General features: G+C 38.4%; 1 non-coding gene across 1 annotated transcript; it reads right to left on the reverse strand.

The window, feature by feature from the left end:
- Positions 1 to 19,792: 19,792 nt before the first annotated feature.
- LOC112533857 lies at positions 19,793 to 19,894 on the reverse strand. Its single transcript, XR_003078211.2, has one exon. It is a non-coding gene; the product is annotated as a small nucleolar RNA R71 (small nucleolar RNA).
- Positions 19,895 to 20,832: the final 938 nt, after the last annotated feature.

Genomic DNA, 20,832 nt, shown 5'->3' on the forward strand with positions numbered 1-20,832 from the left:
ATCTATGCTTAGGGTAAAATAAGGGAATTACTAAGTAACTGGCTAAGCTAAATATTGTCTTTAGCATATAGTTTTAAATCATAAGCATTTGCATTGCATATTTATTTATAGTTTATTTAATTTATTATATGAATATTCTATTTTCTCAAAATACTAGTTTAGAGTATTTAGATTTACTTTTATTATTTTGTGTTGATAATTAGTCTATATAATAAGTGATCTCATAGTTCCTTGAGAGATCGACCCCGTGACGAATTTATTACTTTACTATAAGAATGGTTCGTGCACTTGCGAGTACTAACTTAGACACATCACCATGCTCGTCGATTTAGGAACCATGCCCATCGATTTTGCTTTTGCAGAGACTTCCGTCTAGCTGTTTTCCATTTAAGGAAATTTACCACTTCGGGTTAATTTGGTAATTTTTAGTTTCCGGGTATTTTTGGTTAGAAATTCTCGTCTTGGGGTGTGATTTGAATCAATTGATATTCTTTGGAGGCTATACTAGTACTTGGCCCAATCAAGGACTAAAATATAATTTTCATGGGTCAAGGACCAAATTTGTAACTTTTCAAAAATTTCCACCTCGGGATGCAAACTGGCATTCCATGTGTCTTATAGGGAGTTGTATTAGTACTTGATCCATTTAAGGACGAAAATATAATTTCAAATAGTCAAGGACTTAAATGACATTTTTGCCCCTTTTCAGACATATATACATCCTTCCATGCTATTTCATTCACTTCATCTCATTCTCTCCTTTGTTTTCTCTCAAATCCTTTTTCGCTTTTTCTTTGATTTCTCAACCAATTCTTAACTAAATTCGATGAGATCAGTTTTAAAATGGCGGGATCTTCATTAAGATTTGCTAGATGGATCCTAGTCACACCAAATTAGGAGTTTTCACCTCTGATTTCTCGCCAAAATGACCTTGGGCTTGTCAAAGGAGAAAAAAATTCCCCTTTTAGTAAAATTAAACATTCACTAGTTGTTTTCGACCGTCGGAGAGGTATTTTTTCAGCTTTAAACTTTATTGTATGTCACTTATACACTAGATATACATGTTATTTATCCAAAATATGCATAATTTTATGAAAAGATTGCAAAAAATATAGTGCCCTAACCTATAGAGCTGATTCGGCTATGCGTACAGTCAATCAGCTCTGCATAATTAGAATCAACCGTCCATGGGCTAAAAACCTGTTCTTAAGGCGTTTTAGCATAAAATAACAATAAAATAATGACATACTTGTTTGGAGTCTTTTTATGTGTGCATTATGTTTACACCCTAATATACGTGCTCCTAGAGAGATGGATGGATACTACTCGCACCTTCCATACCCCGATCGATTAGTTGACACTGTCTCCTTTCTCTTTTGCTGCTATCATAGGGATAGACTTCATGGGCATCCCTATGCCCTTTGATGACACAATTCAAGATTAGCATTCCGATGTTCGGGAGTCCTATATTACGGATTTACTCAGGTTCTTGCCAGCGTGTAAGAACACCCGTTGCATTGCTTACTAGAGCATTCCTCTTCATTACAGGGGCTTCATGCCTCAACATGCTTAAGAGGTGGATCAGATGGCCCGAGCCTTCCCGATATATCTCTTATTTGTATAACCAGATGGACATCACCATCCGTAGGAGCAAGAGGATTTGCGGCTTTTGGCATGCTGTACATGTAAATTCTACCTTGCTTTCTTTATTTTTGCTCTTTTTACAATACAACTACTAGCTTTCATTTTGCAGGTCTGGGTGTCAGCGGCCAACTTTTCATGCCATCCACTGGTAGTCCGAGGTCTGCTCTTTGTACTAGGCCCATTTTAAAATGAGCCATTCAGTTAAGGACCCTAAGGGATTATGAGATGGTCTTAAGACCATTTCAGAGAAGGAGTTGCCACCCGATAAGATTGGGACAGTTCGGGAGTCAGGATGATGGCTTTGTACCCCTCGCGGAGAGCCTAAGTTTCCCCTTCCTAAAATTAAAGATTTTAGGTTCGAAAAGTTAGTTATGAATAGGGAAGGTTTTCGAAAGTAGTCCTATCTGCCTACTAAAATCACTAGAGCAGAGAAGCCTTTACTTATCCTAATAAAATCATCTTAGCCTAAGTTTACCCTATTTTCATTTTATTCACCAACCTTTTTTATATTGTTAGCAATGAGGTAAGAAAGATAAGGACTAACCTAAGGATGGGGTACTTTAGTACCTTAACTAATCCTAGACAAGAGGCACATTGGTGCCTCTACTAAGTTTTAATCGGGAGGCTCTTTGGTGTCTTAGGTTTTATCTTTGACATGCCTTGTGCCCATATCATTTGCATTTTTATTAATCCTAATATAGTGTCGGATTCATTTTAGCCTTAGCATTTGAGGTGAAAAACTTGTGAGATATGGAGGGGCTTACTTTGGTAAGCTTCCATTTTATTATCTTTGTATATGGGGGGATCACATTATTTACTGAGTCTAGTTTTATCCTTTATTCACATTTAAGGTGATCCTAAGAATTAAATTAAACATACATAGAAAGAGGGAGGAGAATGAACTAGAAAGGGATTGAGGGAAGTGGGGGTTAATGTGGGGAATTCTATACATTCAAGTAGCCCTAGTGGCCTTAGTACAAATTATCAATTAATCATAAAAATAAATAAATAAACACTTGGTCCTCCTCGAGGGGCGGACCTCCATCGGCTGCCTACTCTGCATTAGGGGTTAGAATTAAACCATAATTTAATTAAAAATGGACATGAATGAAATAAAGGTAGGAACAAAAGTAACAAAATTAAAAAATTAAAATATCTTGCGTCTCATCACAAAGCCTGACCTCACAGAAGTACAAGTTGAGTCGCACAAGGTTAGTCCCTTCAGGACACAGAGAAGGCGCACAGTGTCACTTGGATGCTAGCCCATTTGTTATAGAAGAGAAAGAGTGAGCTCACGCGAGCATAGGTTAAGCTCGCGTCAGGTCAGACTATAAACCCTAACCACGGTTGATATGATGGTGTTTAACCCAAAGAGTCTATGTTTGGGTTCAAATGGCTACTAGACTTGTGCAAGCTTAGAGTCCAACTCTTGGAGCGCACCAAACACAACTCTTGGAGCTAAACGACGTCGGTTTGAGGCCCTAGGCTCCCTGACCTCACGCGTGCAGAGGCTAGCCATGCGCGAGCTCAATGGTTCATGTCCCTATGGCCATCGAACAACATCGTTTTAATTAGAACACGAGAGCATATAAATAAAACAACAGGAAATTTATGGAGAAAAAGGTTGACCTCGCGCGAGTACAGGTTTAACTCACACAAGCTCAACCTACCCAGGAGATGGCAGGAGCTTAGAAGCAAAAGAAATTCGATTTAAATAAGATTATAATGTATATAAAAAGTGCACAAACATAAATTAAAATAATGATAATATGTGGAGGTGAAATAAATAGACAATGAAAAATAAATGCATTAATTGAAACAAAAAATAAATAAGAATTTAAATGCAATGAATATGAGAAATATATAAAAAATGGAGTTAAGAATAATTTTTTGCCTTCTAGTGGCTACCTTTGCTTTTTGGGAACAAATTAATCTTCTAAAATTTGAAAATAAAATAAAACAACCTTGTACAAAGAAAATTGCTTAAGAAAAGAAATAAACTTTGTGTTTCTTCAAGGAAATCTTATCTTTTCTTTTTTTAAGACCATCAAAAACCTCTTTTTCCCAAAGCTTTTAATTTTTTGACACAAGTTTAAAATCCCAAAAATCCCAATCCTTGACACAAAGTTCCAATTTATCTTTTATAAGTTTTGCCAACTATTGTCCCTTTATTAGAGGGAAAAATCCTGCCTAAACCTGCTAGCCAACAGATGAACGACACATCAGCTAGGAGATGACCTCTGTCTAGGCCGGGCTCGTGCGAGGTCATGGCGGGGACTCGCGCAAGCTTAGTGATGAACAACCGCGAGGCCAGATGTAGAGCCTATGACTTTATGTCAACTACTTGACTTACGTGCGTAAACGTCGGAGTCACGTGAGTTCAGGCTGAGTGTGCGCGAGCTTACCTTCGGCACGTGCTTCATAGGTCGTGACGTTGTTTGGATAGATTCACGGGAGCTTAAGTTGACCTTGCACGAGCTTAGACTAAGCCTACATGAGTACAACCTTCTAGACCCATCACCATTATTTTCGTTGGTACTCTTATTCATTTTAGTATTTATTTTCCCTTGGGCGATTTTTCTAAGACGTTAGGGTCACGGTTCCTTTTCTTTTTTCAATTTTACAGCCAACCAAACCTTCTCATCATCTAGCTTTATATAACTCTAGTTTTTTATTTTTAATGATAACACTAGTCCTTGGAGATTAGACTCTTGATGGGCTCTCATCCTATTAGTATTTCTCAAGGTTTTTCATGCTTGAGCTACTAAGGCTCGAGTAGTAGCATCCCTCTAAAGTGGGCATAGGTCCATGTGCATCAGATGTGGAACAACTCCCTAACCTGTAACAAGGTAAACAAAAATTCATTAGTCATGTTTATAATTTATATATATTAGTCACTTACCTTTCTAATTTACATATTCAAAGCGACTGGCTAGGGGATTGCCGTTATTGGGATTCCTACATGCCCTCCATTGCTAACCTCGAACATAAAAGGATCTTACTGGCCGAACCTACTTATTGGGCATGATACTTGGTCGAGAGGATCATCGGATGGGAGCGAGGTCCTAATAGACAGCAAGTCCCCTTGTCTCCACCCGTCCCTATATTCTGGACAGTAGATCTTGCTGGGGAGGAGCTAGCGACATGATTGGTAAGATATAATGAGCCCAAGGATCTCACCATTCATTTTTTAAGGACAAACTATACTTTCTTCATCCTTCAAATGCTAGGAACTCTGCCAGCTTATTTATCCAAATGCTTCGTTTTATATATACTTTATACCTACAGTTCTTGTAGTTTATACGTCGTACCCCTATTGCTTTTGAGCCGATAGAGGGGCGGTCTACCCAACGCTCTAGGTCTTCCCACATCTTGGGCTCCTCTATTGGTGCTGCATCTAAAGCACCTCTTATGGCCACATCATATGTGATTCTAGGGAGCATCCTATTCCTCTCATATCTGATGGTCTCATATTGGAGTCTTCATGTTATGATAGAGCACTAGCTCACTATGGAGCACTGCATTCCATCGGAGTTTACTCTGAGTACTCATACACATGTAAATGGCATTTTTCCTTTGTATTTTCACGTCCCTTTTTCCCTAAAATGTTAGTAACACATAAAAGTTATCATATAGGTTCAGAGGGACCAGTTCGAGCACATGCACCGATTGGTCAGTGCTGCAAGGAGGCAATTCTTTGTCCTCAACAAGGACTAGCGAGTAAGAAAAATGATTTATGAAATGCAGTATTTATGCATGTGTAAAGTGCCCTAATTAATCTCCTTTTGGATTTTCCTCAGAGAGACCATGAGACCTTGCAAGGGTAGGTGGATGACCGGTAGCGTTAAATGGATGCTAATAGCGCTAGATCGATACTTTGACGCTTGAGCTGTCTACCTTGCTGACTCAAGGGACAGACACTGATTTAAATGATGGAATAGGGTATTCAAGAGAGAACCTTGGCTTTTGATTTTTCTACTATTATCTGTATTTTCGCTATTATCTTCGCTCTTTTGCTTTCTTTCCTTCTGTAAACTTTGAATCTTTTATTATATAAAATTTCATACTTTGGAAATTTGATTCATGCATCAGCATCATTTTCCACTTCATGTCATATATTTTGACTATACATACGACCGAGAGCTGAAAAACTATCGAGAATCCCTCAAACAACTGCAAATTAGCCACATCACACAGCCAATTCGGGTATGCGATTGCAGAGTACTAATAAAACACTTATTTAAGGCCTATAAATATGCATACACCCGTCACACTTCCCCATACATGATCTACAACTCCCAATTTCAAAAAACATGTCTTAAAAAAGTGCCAGAAGCCTGTAGACCCTTCTCAAAACCCTAACTAGTGATGATTGGATCAAACTTGGGAAATTTCATCTTTCGTCCTTCAAAGCCATGCAACATACCAAGCTTGATTATGAGTTTCTTCATTCTACCGTCAACTTTTGGCATCCAAGAAACCATGTTTTTAGATTTAATGAGCATGAGTTATACCCCGTGATTGAAAAGTTCTCTGCCATTCTTGGAGGCCCTATAAGTTCTTCTCATCCGATTGCTTTGCCAAAACTTGATGATCCTTTTTCTAGCAAACTATAGATCTATTTGACTTGCCCCTAGCTGAAGTACTTTCTCATTCTATTGGTGAGTACATCACCCTTCTCTAATCTCTTACTGTGAAAAGAAAGAAAGGGGTACACTTGTTTGGATCTTAGGCTTTAGCCTGTATGCCCAATTTCTACTAATTTCTCCTTAGGGAGAGGGAAATATCAGATTGCTGGCATCATTGATCAAGTGGAGCATGAAGCATATCCTATACCTATTATATTGGCTGAAACCATTATTGGGTTGGACATGTACAAAACCCATCAATGGTTTAGCTGCAGCCTCATCCCCTTGTGGGTATGCAACCAAATCTCTTTTCTTTTATTGTTACCTTTGCCTTGACTTTTGCCTAAGCCGCCCTTTCAGATTTTCAACTTAGCAGGCTTTTGTCTTAATTTTTGCCTAAGCCGCCCTTTCGGTTTTTCAACTTCGCAAACTTTTATTTTGCCTAAGCTGCCATTTTAGGTTTTCAACTTAGCTTTTTCTTTTTTTCTCCTTCTTTTTCTTTCCTTTATCTTTTATAGATCTGGTTACACGCAAAGCTTCAGATAATGATCATCCTTAGGAACATCGACAAGCACGTGCAAGTTTGATTAGTTGTTACCCCATCGGACCATGATGGCTGGATTTCTTGGAGGAAGGGCATCTCATACACACTTATTCGCTGAACCTGTCCCTGGTGGAGAATCATGCATGTTATGTTTATGGTGTATGAAAATTGTGTTCCCTTAACTAGACTGCGGGCATCCACTTTCTACACACCTTTGAGACTTTGTCGCCAGTATAGGCAGAAGCGATGGATTTTAGAGTTTCCTTCTAAATTTGAAGGCTTCCCACTGAAACAAGATGGAGAGACTCTAGCCTCATCGAGACATAGAGGGCAACCTTGACTTTGAAGATGATCTGATTACAATTGATAACTGCAAAGCTTGGGTCAAACTTCAGATTAACACTTCTCCTAGATTTGCGAGGTTCAAGAGGACTCAGGAGCTAGTTGTCGATTCTAAAGATGGAGATACAAATGCAAAGAAGAGGAGAAGATGACAATATGCTTCTTTTAGATCTCATTCATTTTGCTTAGGACTTTAGCTTAGTTTCTCTTTTCAAGATAATTAATAGACAGATGTACATTTCATATAAAATACTAAATAATTTATTCATTTAGTAGAGGCCCAAATGGGTACATTTGATTTCTCATGACACAACTCCTGTCATCAGCCAGTCCTTTCAGATTTTCTAACTGATTATTTTCTCTCATTGCCATGATTTTTGCCTAACAGCCTTTTTTGGGTTTTCTGATCAGCAAACTATTTTTTCTATTGTATATTTTTTATATATAGTATTTCTTGAGATGGTCCAGGTTAATTGGCTTAGAGAACTCGTTTCCTTCCAGATTCGAGATCTTAGCGGCACCTTTAGGCAGAATTTTCTTTACCAAGTATGGGCTTTCCCAATTAGGCTTTAGCTTCCTTCTTGGGTTAAACGCAGTGGGTCTTGTGTGTATCAACATTAAATCTCTGGCTTTGATCTTCTTCGGCTTCACTTTCTTATTGAACGCCCTAGCTATCCGTTTCTGATATAACTGCATATGATGTAGGGCTTTCATTCTTCTTTAGTCAACTAGAGCCAACTGTTGGTATTTCTGGTTAACCATTGGTATTCTAGTATTTCCACCTCTAATATAACTCTCAAAGACTTTAATTCAAACTCAACTAGTAGGAATTCTTCTATCCCATAAGCCAAAGAGTACGGAGTCTGTCTGGTCAATGTTCACTCAGTTGTTCAATATCCCTAAAGTGTGAAGGGTAACCAAAATGACCAATCCTTATGATTCTATACCGTCTTCGAGAAAATTTTCTTTAAGTTCTTGTTGGCAGCTTCCACCGCTCCATTCGCCTAAGGTCTATACAGAGAAGAACTATGATGCTCGATCTTGTATTCTGCTAATAGGTTTGCTATTCGCCCATGAACTGCACCCTATTATCTATCACAACATGATGTATGACTCCATATTTTCATATCAGGTTCCTTTTTGTAGACCTAGTCATTTGTCTTGTCCCCACGGTAGTGATTGACTCAGCCTCAACCCACTTAGAGAAATAGTCGATTGCCATTACTATGTATCTGTGACCATTTGAAGGAGGTTTTATCTCTCAGATGATGTTAATTCCCCAAGCTACAAAAGGCCATAGGGATGTCAAATTATGTAACTCAATCATAGGTACATGACTCAAATCGCTGTAAAGTTGGCACTCACGACATTTCCTTATCAGAGCTATACAATCTTTTCCATTGTTAATGAGTAATAACCTTGACGTATAACCTTCTTGGTTAACACTATGCCATTCATACAAGGCCCATATACTCCTTTGTGCATGTCTTCCATCACTACTTGCACTTCTACCTTAATAACATATCAAGGCTGGACACCCGAAGCCATTCTTCTATACAAAACTCATGCATGGCTGAAGTAATTTCTGACTTATATCCTCAACACATACCTTTCCTTTAAAGTTGCTTCCTCAAGATATACCCTATCTTCTATAAACCTCTTCAGATAATAGAACCAATGTTTTTCTTCTAGTCCTATATGGACTTGCATTATTCAATCTCCTTGATAACAAGGTGCTCCTGACTTCACGATCACCAACAACTTCACTAGAAGTTTGAGGGGTTGTCCCACATTGACACTAAGGTAGCTAGTGCATCCGCCATCTAGTTCTCATCTTGTGGCAAGTAATTGACATATGTTTTCAATCTTTCTCCTTTCATATTCCATTTCTCAATGGCTTTTTGGATCACTAGCATGGAGTCTCCGTAGACCATCAACTGTTTTTCTCCTACTACCATGACTGCTTCTAATCCAAATAAGCATACTTCATACTTCTAAAGTCTAATCTCTTAGCCATTGGTAGCATTTCTGCTTTTGACGTAATCAAAACTACCACTAAACCTGCACCTCTTGTGTTTACAGCTCCATCAAAGTACATCTTCCACTATTTAATTTTGCTTGCCCTCAGATTCTCATCAAGGAATTCCAAATCCCAAGGGTCATCTACTTCAATCGCATTATGACGTAAAAACTCTACTATAGCCCTACCTTGAGTACGATCTTGGTAACGTAGTCGATATCAAATTCTATTAGGAGCACTAACCATCTAGTCAACTTTCTTGTATGTGAAGAAGTTTCTAATAGGTATTTTAGCGAGTCTATTTTTAAAATCGCTTATAGCCTATAAGATTGGAAATAATGTCTCAACTTCCTTGTAGCCCAGGTCATAGCTAGACACGTCTTCTCTATGAGGTTATACGTTGACTCATAAGGCATCAACTTCTTACTAAGATAATAGATCGTATGCTCTAAGTCATTAAGCCCATACTGTGCTACCGTCGGCCCTGTGGCTTCCTCTTCCAAGGCTAACTATAGAATTAGCCTTTTCCATCCTTCAGTAGCTTTAGTACTAGCAGCTTCATTAGATACTCTTTAACCTTATCAAAGGATTTTTGACAGTGTTCGTCCCAAACAACGTGTTGGTGTTTTCTAAAGAGCTTGAATATAAGATCACAAACCATTGTGAGCTTGGAAATAAACCTGCTGATGTATTGTAGACATCCTAGAAATCTTCTGACTTCTTTCTCTGTCTTTAGTGGTGGCATCTCTTGAATAGCCTTAACTTTGTCTAGATTAATTTCTATTCCTAGTTGACTCAGTATATGCCCTAGCACCTTTCCTTACGTTACTCCAAGTACGCTCTCCTTCGAATTGAGCCTTAGGTTATACCTTTCCACTCTTCCTAAGAACTTATTAAGAGCTTGAAAATGCCCTTCCTTTGTTTCAGACTTCACCATCATATCATCTACATACACCTTTACCTCCTTGTATCATGTCATGAAATAAGGTAGTGCTTGCTCTCTGATAGGTTGCCCCGACATTCTTTAGTCCAAAAGGCATAACCTTATAATAGTATGCCCCCTATTCGGTGATGAACAACGTCTTCAGCTTATCTACTACTGCCATCATAATCTAGTTGTGCGTAGAAAAACCATTGGTGGTGAAAGAGTACATTGCACTTGAAGCGGCACTGTCGATTATTATATCTATGTGAGGAAGAGAAAAATCTTCTTTAGGACATGGCTTGTTCAAGTCCCGATAATCCACGCACATTCTAACCTTACCATCCTTCTTCGGGACTGGACAGATGTTTGCCAACCTTTCGGGATATTCAACTAAATTGAAGAAATTGGCCGTTACCTATTTGGCGACTTCTTCTCATAATTTCTTTCGCCCATTCCAGTCCTAGCCTTCTCATTTTCTGCTTAATGGGCTTCATTTGCAAACAGGTTAGGATGTAGTGCGCTGCTATCCTTCTCACTTTAAGATCCATGCAGTCCTCGTAAAGAATAATAAGTTGGAATCCAGTAGGGGCTTCTAGCTCTTTCACAGCTTCTTGAACAGTCAAGACAACCTTACCATCTTAGGCATTAATGGTTACTATTTTGCCTTCGTGAGGGAACTAAACCTTTTGATGCACAGTGAAAAGAACTCCTCCTAGGGCATGAAACCATGGCCTTCACAATAACAGTGCAAAAGTTATTAGAATGCCTAGGACAATGAACTACACCTAGGATTCAATAGGATCCATCTTCACTAGTGTTGAGAATGTTCCTTCCACGTCTCTCTTTGTTTCGTATTGGCCCTTATCACTATATCTATTGGTTTCAAATCTTTCATGGTCATCCCAAGCTTTGGGAGTATGCGGGAAGGACACACATTGATGGCTGACCCATCATCCACCATCACACATGGGGTCTTTTTCCCCTTGACTTTTGCTGCTATATAGAGAGCCTTGTTGTGGTCTCTTCCCTCGAGTGATAAGTCTTTGATGTGCGTAAAATACACACATCTAAATGGGGTTTTTAAGATTGATTTTATGGACATTTGGATGTGAATTGGTCTCAACACTCGCCTTATACATATGTTTGTGTGCATTAGGTCCAAAAGAGGTCAAAGGATGAAAAAGGAAAGAATTGGAGCATAATTGGACGTCAAAGCTGCCGAAACGAGCTAAGTACGAGCATGAGGAAGCTGAACATGGCCGTGTTGATCTCAACACTGGCCGTGTTCTAAACATGGTCACAAACATGGGGCGTGTTACCAACACGGGGACAAACACGGCAGTGTTAGACATCAAAGAAAGAAGTAGATTCTAGGGAGCACGGCCAGTGTTGATATTTTTGCTACAGACTTTGCACCGCACATCACGAGCCGGGTTCTAGAGCGAGCCATTTTGACATCCCTCTAGCGGATGATCTGGTAGCCCTCCCTCTCCGGTGAGCACCATTCAACACAGCGACTGACGAGCCTCCTATTGTGTACTCCTGGCGATCCACCGGCTCGCATGTGACACTACTTCCGATCCTCGAGGAGAGCGACCACTCCTCCACCAGACCATTAGCGCCACGATATACTGTTGATGCACCTCTTTTCACTCCCGGGCCATAATCAGGCGATATTAGTTTCTTTTTCCTTTTCATTTCATATATTTTGTACACTGAGGCGATGTGTCCTTCAAGTGTAGGGTGGTGATATCAATATATACTTACTTTCATGTTCTATTATTTTGTATATGAAATTTATAACCTTTTCTAGTGTATATATCGCATTTCATTTATTCCATCTCAGTTATTTGTTTATTCTTTGTGCAATTTTTTTGTAAAATTTTGAAAATTTTTCACTTTGTTTCCGATGCTCTTCTTTGACTTGCTTTTGAAATCCCTGTTTATGTCCATGTGATCGGGTAAAACCGAGTAGTGTTGAGTCTTGCCGGGAAGAATGTAAGATAATTAGTTTGAGTTCTGCACTAAGTTGCTTTGGTCTATTTAATTCTGTTTTGATGATTTTTATTTGGAACCTACTCAAAAAGCACACTTGTGAGAAATTGAGCCTAAATTGTAAGCATACACTTTATATGCTTTTATTTATTTCTTGTTGAGAGTGCCAAGTACTGTCTTTACTTTTAGAACTTGCTCGGTAATGCTTATGAGGGCCACAAGGAGAGTTTAACACTTTGGTATGATAGAGGCACTTAGGTTTTTCATTCTAGCCAAATAGCCTTCATTCGTTTATTGATTCTGTAGATAACCCCCTCTGTTACCATTTTCTATCATATTTCATTGCCACTTAGTTTTATTCTGCTTTGGGTTATGATTTTGCACATGAGTTGTTTTTATTGGGAATTTTTATCTTGGGAATAGCTTTGGAATCTTGTAGCAGCTTACTTCAATCCAAAAAGAAATTCACTCTATTATGTGAATGTTCTTCCCTTATGAAAAAAAAGAAAAAAAATATAGAAATAGAAGAATAAGAGGGAAAGGTGATGAAAAGAAAGAAAGTAAGTGAGCCAAACATTTTTGGACTTGATTCCTATTTCCCACCTTGGACTCACATTCATTATTTATCCCTTATAATTTTTGTGGCTTGTGTGCAGTCATGTAATTCATTCGCGAACACCATAGGTTCAACTCGACCAAATTTACCTACCCCTACCTAATCCCCATTACAACCCTTATAAAGACCTCTTGACATGGTTGTTGACTCTCCATAAGTGGTAGGAGTAGGATTTAAGAGCAAGCATATAGTAAGTAAGGCAGTAGTTGATGCATTGAGCAATTAAACACTACCCTTTAAACACTTTGAGTGATTTAGAGTGAATCTGGTGAGGAGATGGTTCTGAATAATTTCCTTGAGGCGATGATTTTGTGAATTATTGGCATCTTGGTTGTGATACTTGAATTGATTGCTTCGTTTCTTTTTGTTTGACTTGTGCTTGTTAAGGATATGTGCAGGAACTCTCTAGCTTGTTTGTCAGTTTAAGTATTGTTCCTTAGTGGTTTATTTTCCTTATTTTACTTTTGATTGCTTGAGGATAAGCAATGAGCTAAGTGTGGGGTTATTTGATGTGCGTAAAATACACACATCTAAATGGGGTTTTTAAGATTGATTTTATGGACATTTGGATGTGAATTGGTCTCAACACTCACCTTATACATATGTTTGTGTGCATTAGGTCCAAAAGAGGTCAAAGGATGAAAAAGGAAAGAATTGGAGCATAATTGGACGTCAAAGAATTGATCTCAACACTGGCCGTGTTCTAAACATGGTCACAAACATGGGCCGTGTTACCAACACGGGGACAAACACGGCCATGTTAGACATCAAAGAAAGAAGTAGATTCTAGGGAGCACGGCCACAGAGATTAACACGGCCAGGAACACCATCCCGTGTTGAGAACACGGCCAGGAACACGGCCGTGTTGGAGGCGACAGGGGGTATTAATTAAAAGAACGAAAAGAAGAGAAGAAGGGGAGGCTAGGGTTAGAACGTCCCAAACCCTAATTTTTCTTTCTCTAAGGGTTTTCTGAGCTGAAACCAAGGGAAAAGGAGACTTGGATCAAGGTTTCAATCAGATTTCCTTGAAGGATCGAAGATTAGGCTAGGTTCGTTGATTGATTTTCAAATCGAGCAAGAGGAACAAGAATCGATTCAATTGGAGCAAAAGGATTTGGGGCTGTTTACTCTCATCCAAGGGTGTAATCGGGTTTTCTCTACCTTTGCTTATTGTTGTAATTGAATTCTTGTATATTTTGAGAATGAACATGATTAGCTAGATTGATTTAATCCATTGGGATTTCTTTACTATGTTGGCTTGATATTATATTGTTGGATTGTTCGAGTTGGTTTTGTATTCTTCTTGTTTTCAGTATTAATAAAATAATGCATTATTCATGAGACGTTGTGAATTGTGATGTTTAGATTGCTTTATGAGATTGAGAAATCCGTTTGGCAATTGGAATTTTGAATAGCAAGAACTGGTTAATAATCGCTTAGAGATAAGGATAATTAACTAGCCGGATTAAGAATTAACAAAGCTTAATAGAGGCGGATTAAAGCTTAATGCTAATTTAAGAATCAATCGTTAGGAAGAGATTCCAACTTTAGGTTATTAGGTTTAGGAATTCGGTTATCTCGAGAGAGAAACCGAATTTGGTTAAGAATTCATCCACGGGTAGCATAATTAGACTCACCGATCCTTTATCTTTTGTTCGGATGCCAACTAGTTTAGATTCCCATTGGGTTTTTCTTCTTGTCTTGATTATTTCGTATATCAATCACTCTTGCATATCCCTTAGGACTTAGCTTGTAGTTAATAGTTAGTTTAGAATTTTTGCATATCCCTTTGGGTTAATATAACAAAGAACAAAGGAGTAACTCTGGGCTTTCGCTTTCCCGAGGAATACAACCTTGATACTCGCCATTAGTGCTAGACTGCATCGATAGGTACACTGCCTTAGATTGTAGCTAACACGAGTAGCACCCAAGCTTTGGGAGTATGCGGGAAGGACACACATATCTCTCTTTGTTTTGTATTGGCCCTTATCACTATATCTATTGGTTTCAAATCTTTCATGGTCATCCCAAGCTTTGGGAGTATGCGGGAAGGACATACATTGATGGCTAACCCATCATCCACCATCACACATGGGGTCTTTTTCCCCTTGACTTTTGCTGCTATATAGAGAGCCTTGTTGTGGTCTCTTCCCTCGAGTGATAAGTCTTCATATGAGAAAGTGATCATTTTGATCATTTCCTCAAGGTAGCTGACGTGCTAATGCTTATAGTAGATAGAGCATGGATTAAAGCCTTTTTGTGATATGATGAGTTCATCAGTAGCTCCCAAATGTCGACTATTTTATTTTCTTTCTTCAACTGCTCTAGTAACCCACTATCCCCTTCAGGAACTTTCTCGACCTGCTTTGGTTATTGAACCCCCATATCTTAACTCTTACCCATTGACTCGACTTCTTTGTCAAAGTCATTGTTTACTGAAATGTCTTTGGCCTCGATGTCTTGGACTATACACTCATCCACTAGATATCTATGGCCATGTATCAACACCCATTTTTCAGATTCATATATTGAGGGAATTACAGAAAACTAAATGATGAAAGTTACTGCCGTCTCAACTCTCATAAGATTGAGGATGGGTGTTTCCAAGTTAGGGTTGAGAATAATTGAATCAAAATTACTTTTCTAGCATCGATTTGGACTCAATTTTCAGAAAAAATATTTTGAGAGCCAAACGACAGTTTTAGAAAGTTTAGGGACTAAATTGCCAAAGTTTCCTAAACTTTTTATTGACAAAGCCAATCAGCTTTGCATACAGTCGAATCGGCTCTACACAATGCCGATTGGCTATTTCTCGAGATTCGACACCATTTTTTGCATATTTTTTTAACTTAAAATGCTGAAATTGATTATAAGAAATTTCTAGAAATGATTTATGATAATTATTGGATATTCTTAGTGGTAATTATTTGAATATAAAAGATTTTATTTTATCTTATTAGATATTACTCTTATAAAAGGAAAAGATAATTGATGATTTTTTTTAAATAATTAATACTTATCTATATACATTTAGGGTTGCCTAACTTTACTGCTATAAATAGAACAATATGTCATAGGTCTAAGATTAGCTACATTCATTAAGCAACCAGACCTACATTAATTTAGACGTTCATTTAAATAGAGAGTTTTAGAAAATAGAGAGAGAAGTCATTAAGAAAGAGCTTTGAATGAGGAAAGTTTTTCTTTATTATGACATAATATTTTTTTTAACCCTAGACAACACTGGATTCTCATTTGTATTAGAGTATGACCTAAAGACAAAGGGTTATCAGATTAATCTAGACAGATAGAGATGAACACCATGGAATGTAATAAAGTATTGTTCAACTCTAATGGTACGAGTAATGAAGTATTAAGGAATAATCTAGACAGATAGAGATGAACACCATGGAATGTAAACACAAATGTAAGAGAAATTATAAAGCAATTTTATAATGATGAGGTTCTCATTACATACGTTCCTAAACTTTGTTCATAGTCGACGTTTGATCAAGAATTGGATATTGATCAAATGCTCAAGACTACCATAATGTGTTATCACTTACTTATGAAGTAAGCAATTTGTCTGATAAGGTTGAGGAATAGGGATTCCGAGACAAGCATATAGATGCTTGTTACAAGAACAAGTTCATTGAACACGACCTACTGAGTAGTCCATATAGAATTTACCTCAAATGTCTATAGATAATACTCTTGTGACAATTATGTAAGATGTGATCCTTAGACTTGAGATAACAATTATTATCTTATATGAGGATTACTATACTTTGGTACTATCTTATGTTCTCCTATCTATGGAGCACTCAATGAATAGTCATTGGGTATAATAAGAGTCATATAAAGATAATAAGTTATCAATAAAGAATTTATTGCCCAAGGTAATATGTCATGGGACTTTATTATAATGATTCTTGATATGCTTTAATATGAAAATTAGGTTAATTAGTTTAATGCATATTGGGCTATGATATTCGACTATAAGGACCCTATAACTATGCTTATGTATTAACTAAGTTAACTTAGTCTAAATAAGTCCAACGAAGGCCCAACTTAAGAGTAAGTAAGGCCTTGCTTGTTATAAGACTAGGTTAAATCTCATAGATATATATAGAGAGAGTATGATCGGTGGCCAGGGATGTATGTATGTATAAAGGAGAATGATGCCATCAACACTTAATTAATTAGATTAATTAAGATTTAACCTAGCTTGGAACTAGCATTCACTCCTCATCATCTCCACTATCTCTCTCATGAAGGATTGTACATAGGAGATTCTAACTTTGAAGCTTGTGTTGATTACCATTAGAGACTGGTCATTTGAGTAGCTTTAAAGTGCATCAATCATCCTTAAAGAATCAAGCACTCCTTTGAATATGTGGCACACACTCTTTGTAAGCCTTCTCCATCTTTTGCTTGTTTTTGTGTGTTATGACTATCTAGATTAGTGAGATCCTTGGTGGGAATTAAGAAAAACTTTAAATTGCTTATGTTGCGCCTTTCCTTATGTTTTAATTTCAATTCCTAATAATTCATTCTTCAATTGAACCGCTTCATTATCTCTAGAGACTCGCATATCAACAATCTACAGTGATAACCTGCGGGTTCCCCAAAATCCAGTATCATCAACGTCTTTTTCCCCTTTACTAGTTGTTTTATTTTTATGGTTCTAAAAAAATTTTAGGACTGATTTCAAATGCTTGATATCCCTTTATGTGATTAAATCTAAGGTTCTTTTATTAGTTTTATATGTCTCTGTGATGTTTATGCATGTTGGGTTTTGAATATGATAATATGAATGTCTTTGATTTTGAATATGATAATATGAATGTATTGGATTTTAGATCTGATAATTAGAATAGTTAGAGTAGCATGTTAGATTTATGGCTTTTCTTTAATAATTATATGATTGCATCAAGCTTTTAGGGCTGCATGATTAAAATCTAGAATTGATAAGCATCATACTACACATGTTTTCATGCCCGATTGTTCACATTTTAATGCATGATTATCCCGTTTTATGCTAGAATCACCTGTCTTTTGTTTCCTTTTCGTTTGGGGTCATTTCGAAGGGCGCCATCGGTGTCGAGGGAAATACGTGTGATTACGAAGCAAAATCCATCAAATTGGGTGAGAATAAGCACCCCGAGGGTTGAGCACGGCCTGGACTCTGGTCGTGCTGAATTATCAAGAGGCTATCCCCAATTGTGCCATTTCAGCATGACTTCCGTAGCCACCACGGCCTTCAGCACGGCCTGTGTTGGATCAGCACCGGCATAGGCACGGCCTGTGGTGGCTCGGCTGACAGACTCCGCAGTTGACACGGACTCGTGCGTCTTGAATCAACTATATAGGCGATTTTGAATTCTAATTAAAGGAGGATGATTTTTGGACTCAATTCCAAGACACACACTTAATCAAATATTTCCTATACCTCAATTGTAGACCTAGAGAGATCAATTTTCATCAATTGAAGGGGGGATTCCACTTATTCCAACATCGAATTGAAGATCAAGACAAACTTTGGGAGCATTCAAGAGGCAACTAGGGTTTGAGATTTTGAATTTGCAAATTTAGGGTTTCTCATTCAGCTTGAAAGAGAAGGGTGTACATACCTTTAATTTGTTTTTCCTTATTTTGTTCTTTAATTGCTTTGACTATGAACATGAGCAGCTAGATCTTTTGAATCCATTAGGGTTCACCTTTGTTGATGGATTATGCTTAATTGTTAGTTTTTTATAATTGTCATTCTTGCAATCTTCTTGCTATTCAGTAATAAAAGTTTGATGCAGTTAATTTGAGACGTTGGATTAATTATTTATTAGGTTGTTTCTTGACATTGAGAAATGCTTGTTACAACTGGATTTTGAATAGTAAGGGTACCGGTAGTTAACACTTAGAGATGAGGTTGATTTACTCACGGATTAAGAACTAACAACTCTTAATAGTCTTAAATCATACTTAATGCTAATTTGTAGTAATCCCGATAGGAAGAGATTCCATTAGGTTAGTGCAAGTTTAGGAATCCGATAAGCTCGAGAGAGGCAGGGATTCAATTCAAGATTTAAAACGCGGGTAAGCAAGATCGGCAATCCATAAAATTCATCTTTAGAATTCCATCACTTAGGCTCCCTTTTGGATTTATTTCTCTCTTTATAATTGTCTTTTAATTGTCCATTGTTGTCCTTCATTTACTTAATTGCACTCATAACCATTAGGCCGGTATGTTAGAACTTTCACACCCTATTTCGGACTAGATAACATAGCAAGCGGTAGTAACTCTAGGTTCACCCGATCTCCGGGGATCGACCTTGATACTCACTAGTGCTAGGGCTGCATCGGTAGGTTCAACGCCTTAGGTGTAGGTTGCATAAAGAGCCCATCAAGTTTTGGCGCCTAACGGTGAACTAGAGTGAATTGTTTTGTGTTAATTTAGTCATTATTTTTTATTCATTTATTCTTTAATTTTGTTATTATTTATTATTATATTATTTTTGTTGATCGGTGGTTGTGTGGACTTTCGGTTTGGTGTAGTTTATGACCGGGAGCTCAAACTCGAATCTTATAGAGCCTCTATCTGATCCAGAACGATCCCTCAAACTCTTAAGGAAGAGGTTGCAATTAGAAGAGGAGGAGATTGAGGTTGAGGTACCCGTGGATAGACTATACACGATGGAAAACCATGACCCCCATGCGATGAGGATCGGAAGGGCGATGTACGAGTTTGCTCGACCATCTTTGGATGGGACGAAAACTAGTATAGTCGGACTGTATGTGACCAACAATTTTGAGATAAAGGCCAATGTTATCCAGATGATCCAACAAAGCGTGCAGTTTGGAGGATTGCCCAGCGAGGATCCCAATGCACATATCTCCAACTTTTTAAAGATTTGTGACACATTCAAAATAAATGGAACAACCGATGATGCCATTCGGCTGAGATTGTTTCCATTTTCCTTGAGGGACAGAGCAAAGAGATGGTTGCAATCTCTTCCACAACAGACGATCACTACCGGAAGGCGTTGGCCGAAAATTTTTATATAAGTATTTTCCTCCATTAAAGCGCTAAACAATATCTTCTTTTGTGCGGTTTGATGATGAAAGCATGTCGATGCATGGGAGAGATTTAAAGATCTTTTGAGATCTGCCCACATCACGGATTGCCGGTGTGGATGCAGTTCGGACCTTCGTGGGTTGAACCTCGCAACGAGGCGGATGGTGGATGCTGCGGCGGTGGGCGCTAAACAATAAGGCGGCAGAGCAAGCTCGGAACTTGATAGAGGAAATGGCCATGAACAACTATCGTTGGCAATCCTCTAGGAGTCGACCGGGGAAGACAAGGAGTGGTCAACCAAGTGGACTCTCGGCGACCTTGGCGGCTCAAGTGGAGCTTCTAGCCAAGAAGATCGACTAACTCCAAATCTTGAGTTCACGCAGCGAAATGTTGGGCTGCGAGTTTTGTAGTGGCCCGCATTACGGTGAAGCATACTGCGGGAGGTATATTGCTTCATCTTCTATTAGTTTTCCATCTAATTCTACTATATCTTCCCGATGTTGAACAGGGTTGATTATATGGGAATGCCCCAAGAGGCAGTGAGAATAACCCTACGACAATACATACAACCTGGATGGCGCAATCACCCCAATTTCGGTTGGAGGAACAATAATGCCCGGTCGCCAGTTTCCAAAGACTTCATCAATACGGCAACAACGGTGGGCACGCACAAGCTCCTCCTCCCAAGAAAAGAAGTCAAATTTAGAGGAGCTCATGATGAAGTTTGTGACATCTACAAACAAGATTCCGGCAATCGATAGTGCACTTAGGAATCGGCAGGCCTCGATTCGAACTTGGAGACTCAAATTGGCCAAATTTCTAATATGCTTTCGGAGAGACCTTGGGATCGCTCCCTAGCACTCTGATCAAACCCGAGGGAGCATTGCAAAGCTATCACCTTGCGTTCGGGTAAGAATTTGACCGGTTCTTTGCCTTTAGGCCGATAAGGGTAATACAATCGTGCGGTCGAGCCGGTAAGGAAGGACCGGACCTTGAGATGGTAGAGAATGAGAGAAAGAAAGAAGAGGCAAAGAGCCACATGCGGG

Source organism: Ricinus communis, chromosome 7 (assembly GCF_019578655.1).
Source record: "Ricinus communis isolate WT05 ecotype wild-type chromosome 7, ASM1957865v1, whole genome shotgun sequence".
NCBI classification, from domain to species: Eukaryota; Viridiplantae; Streptophyta; class Magnoliopsida; order Malpighiales; family Euphorbiaceae; genus Ricinus; species Ricinus communis.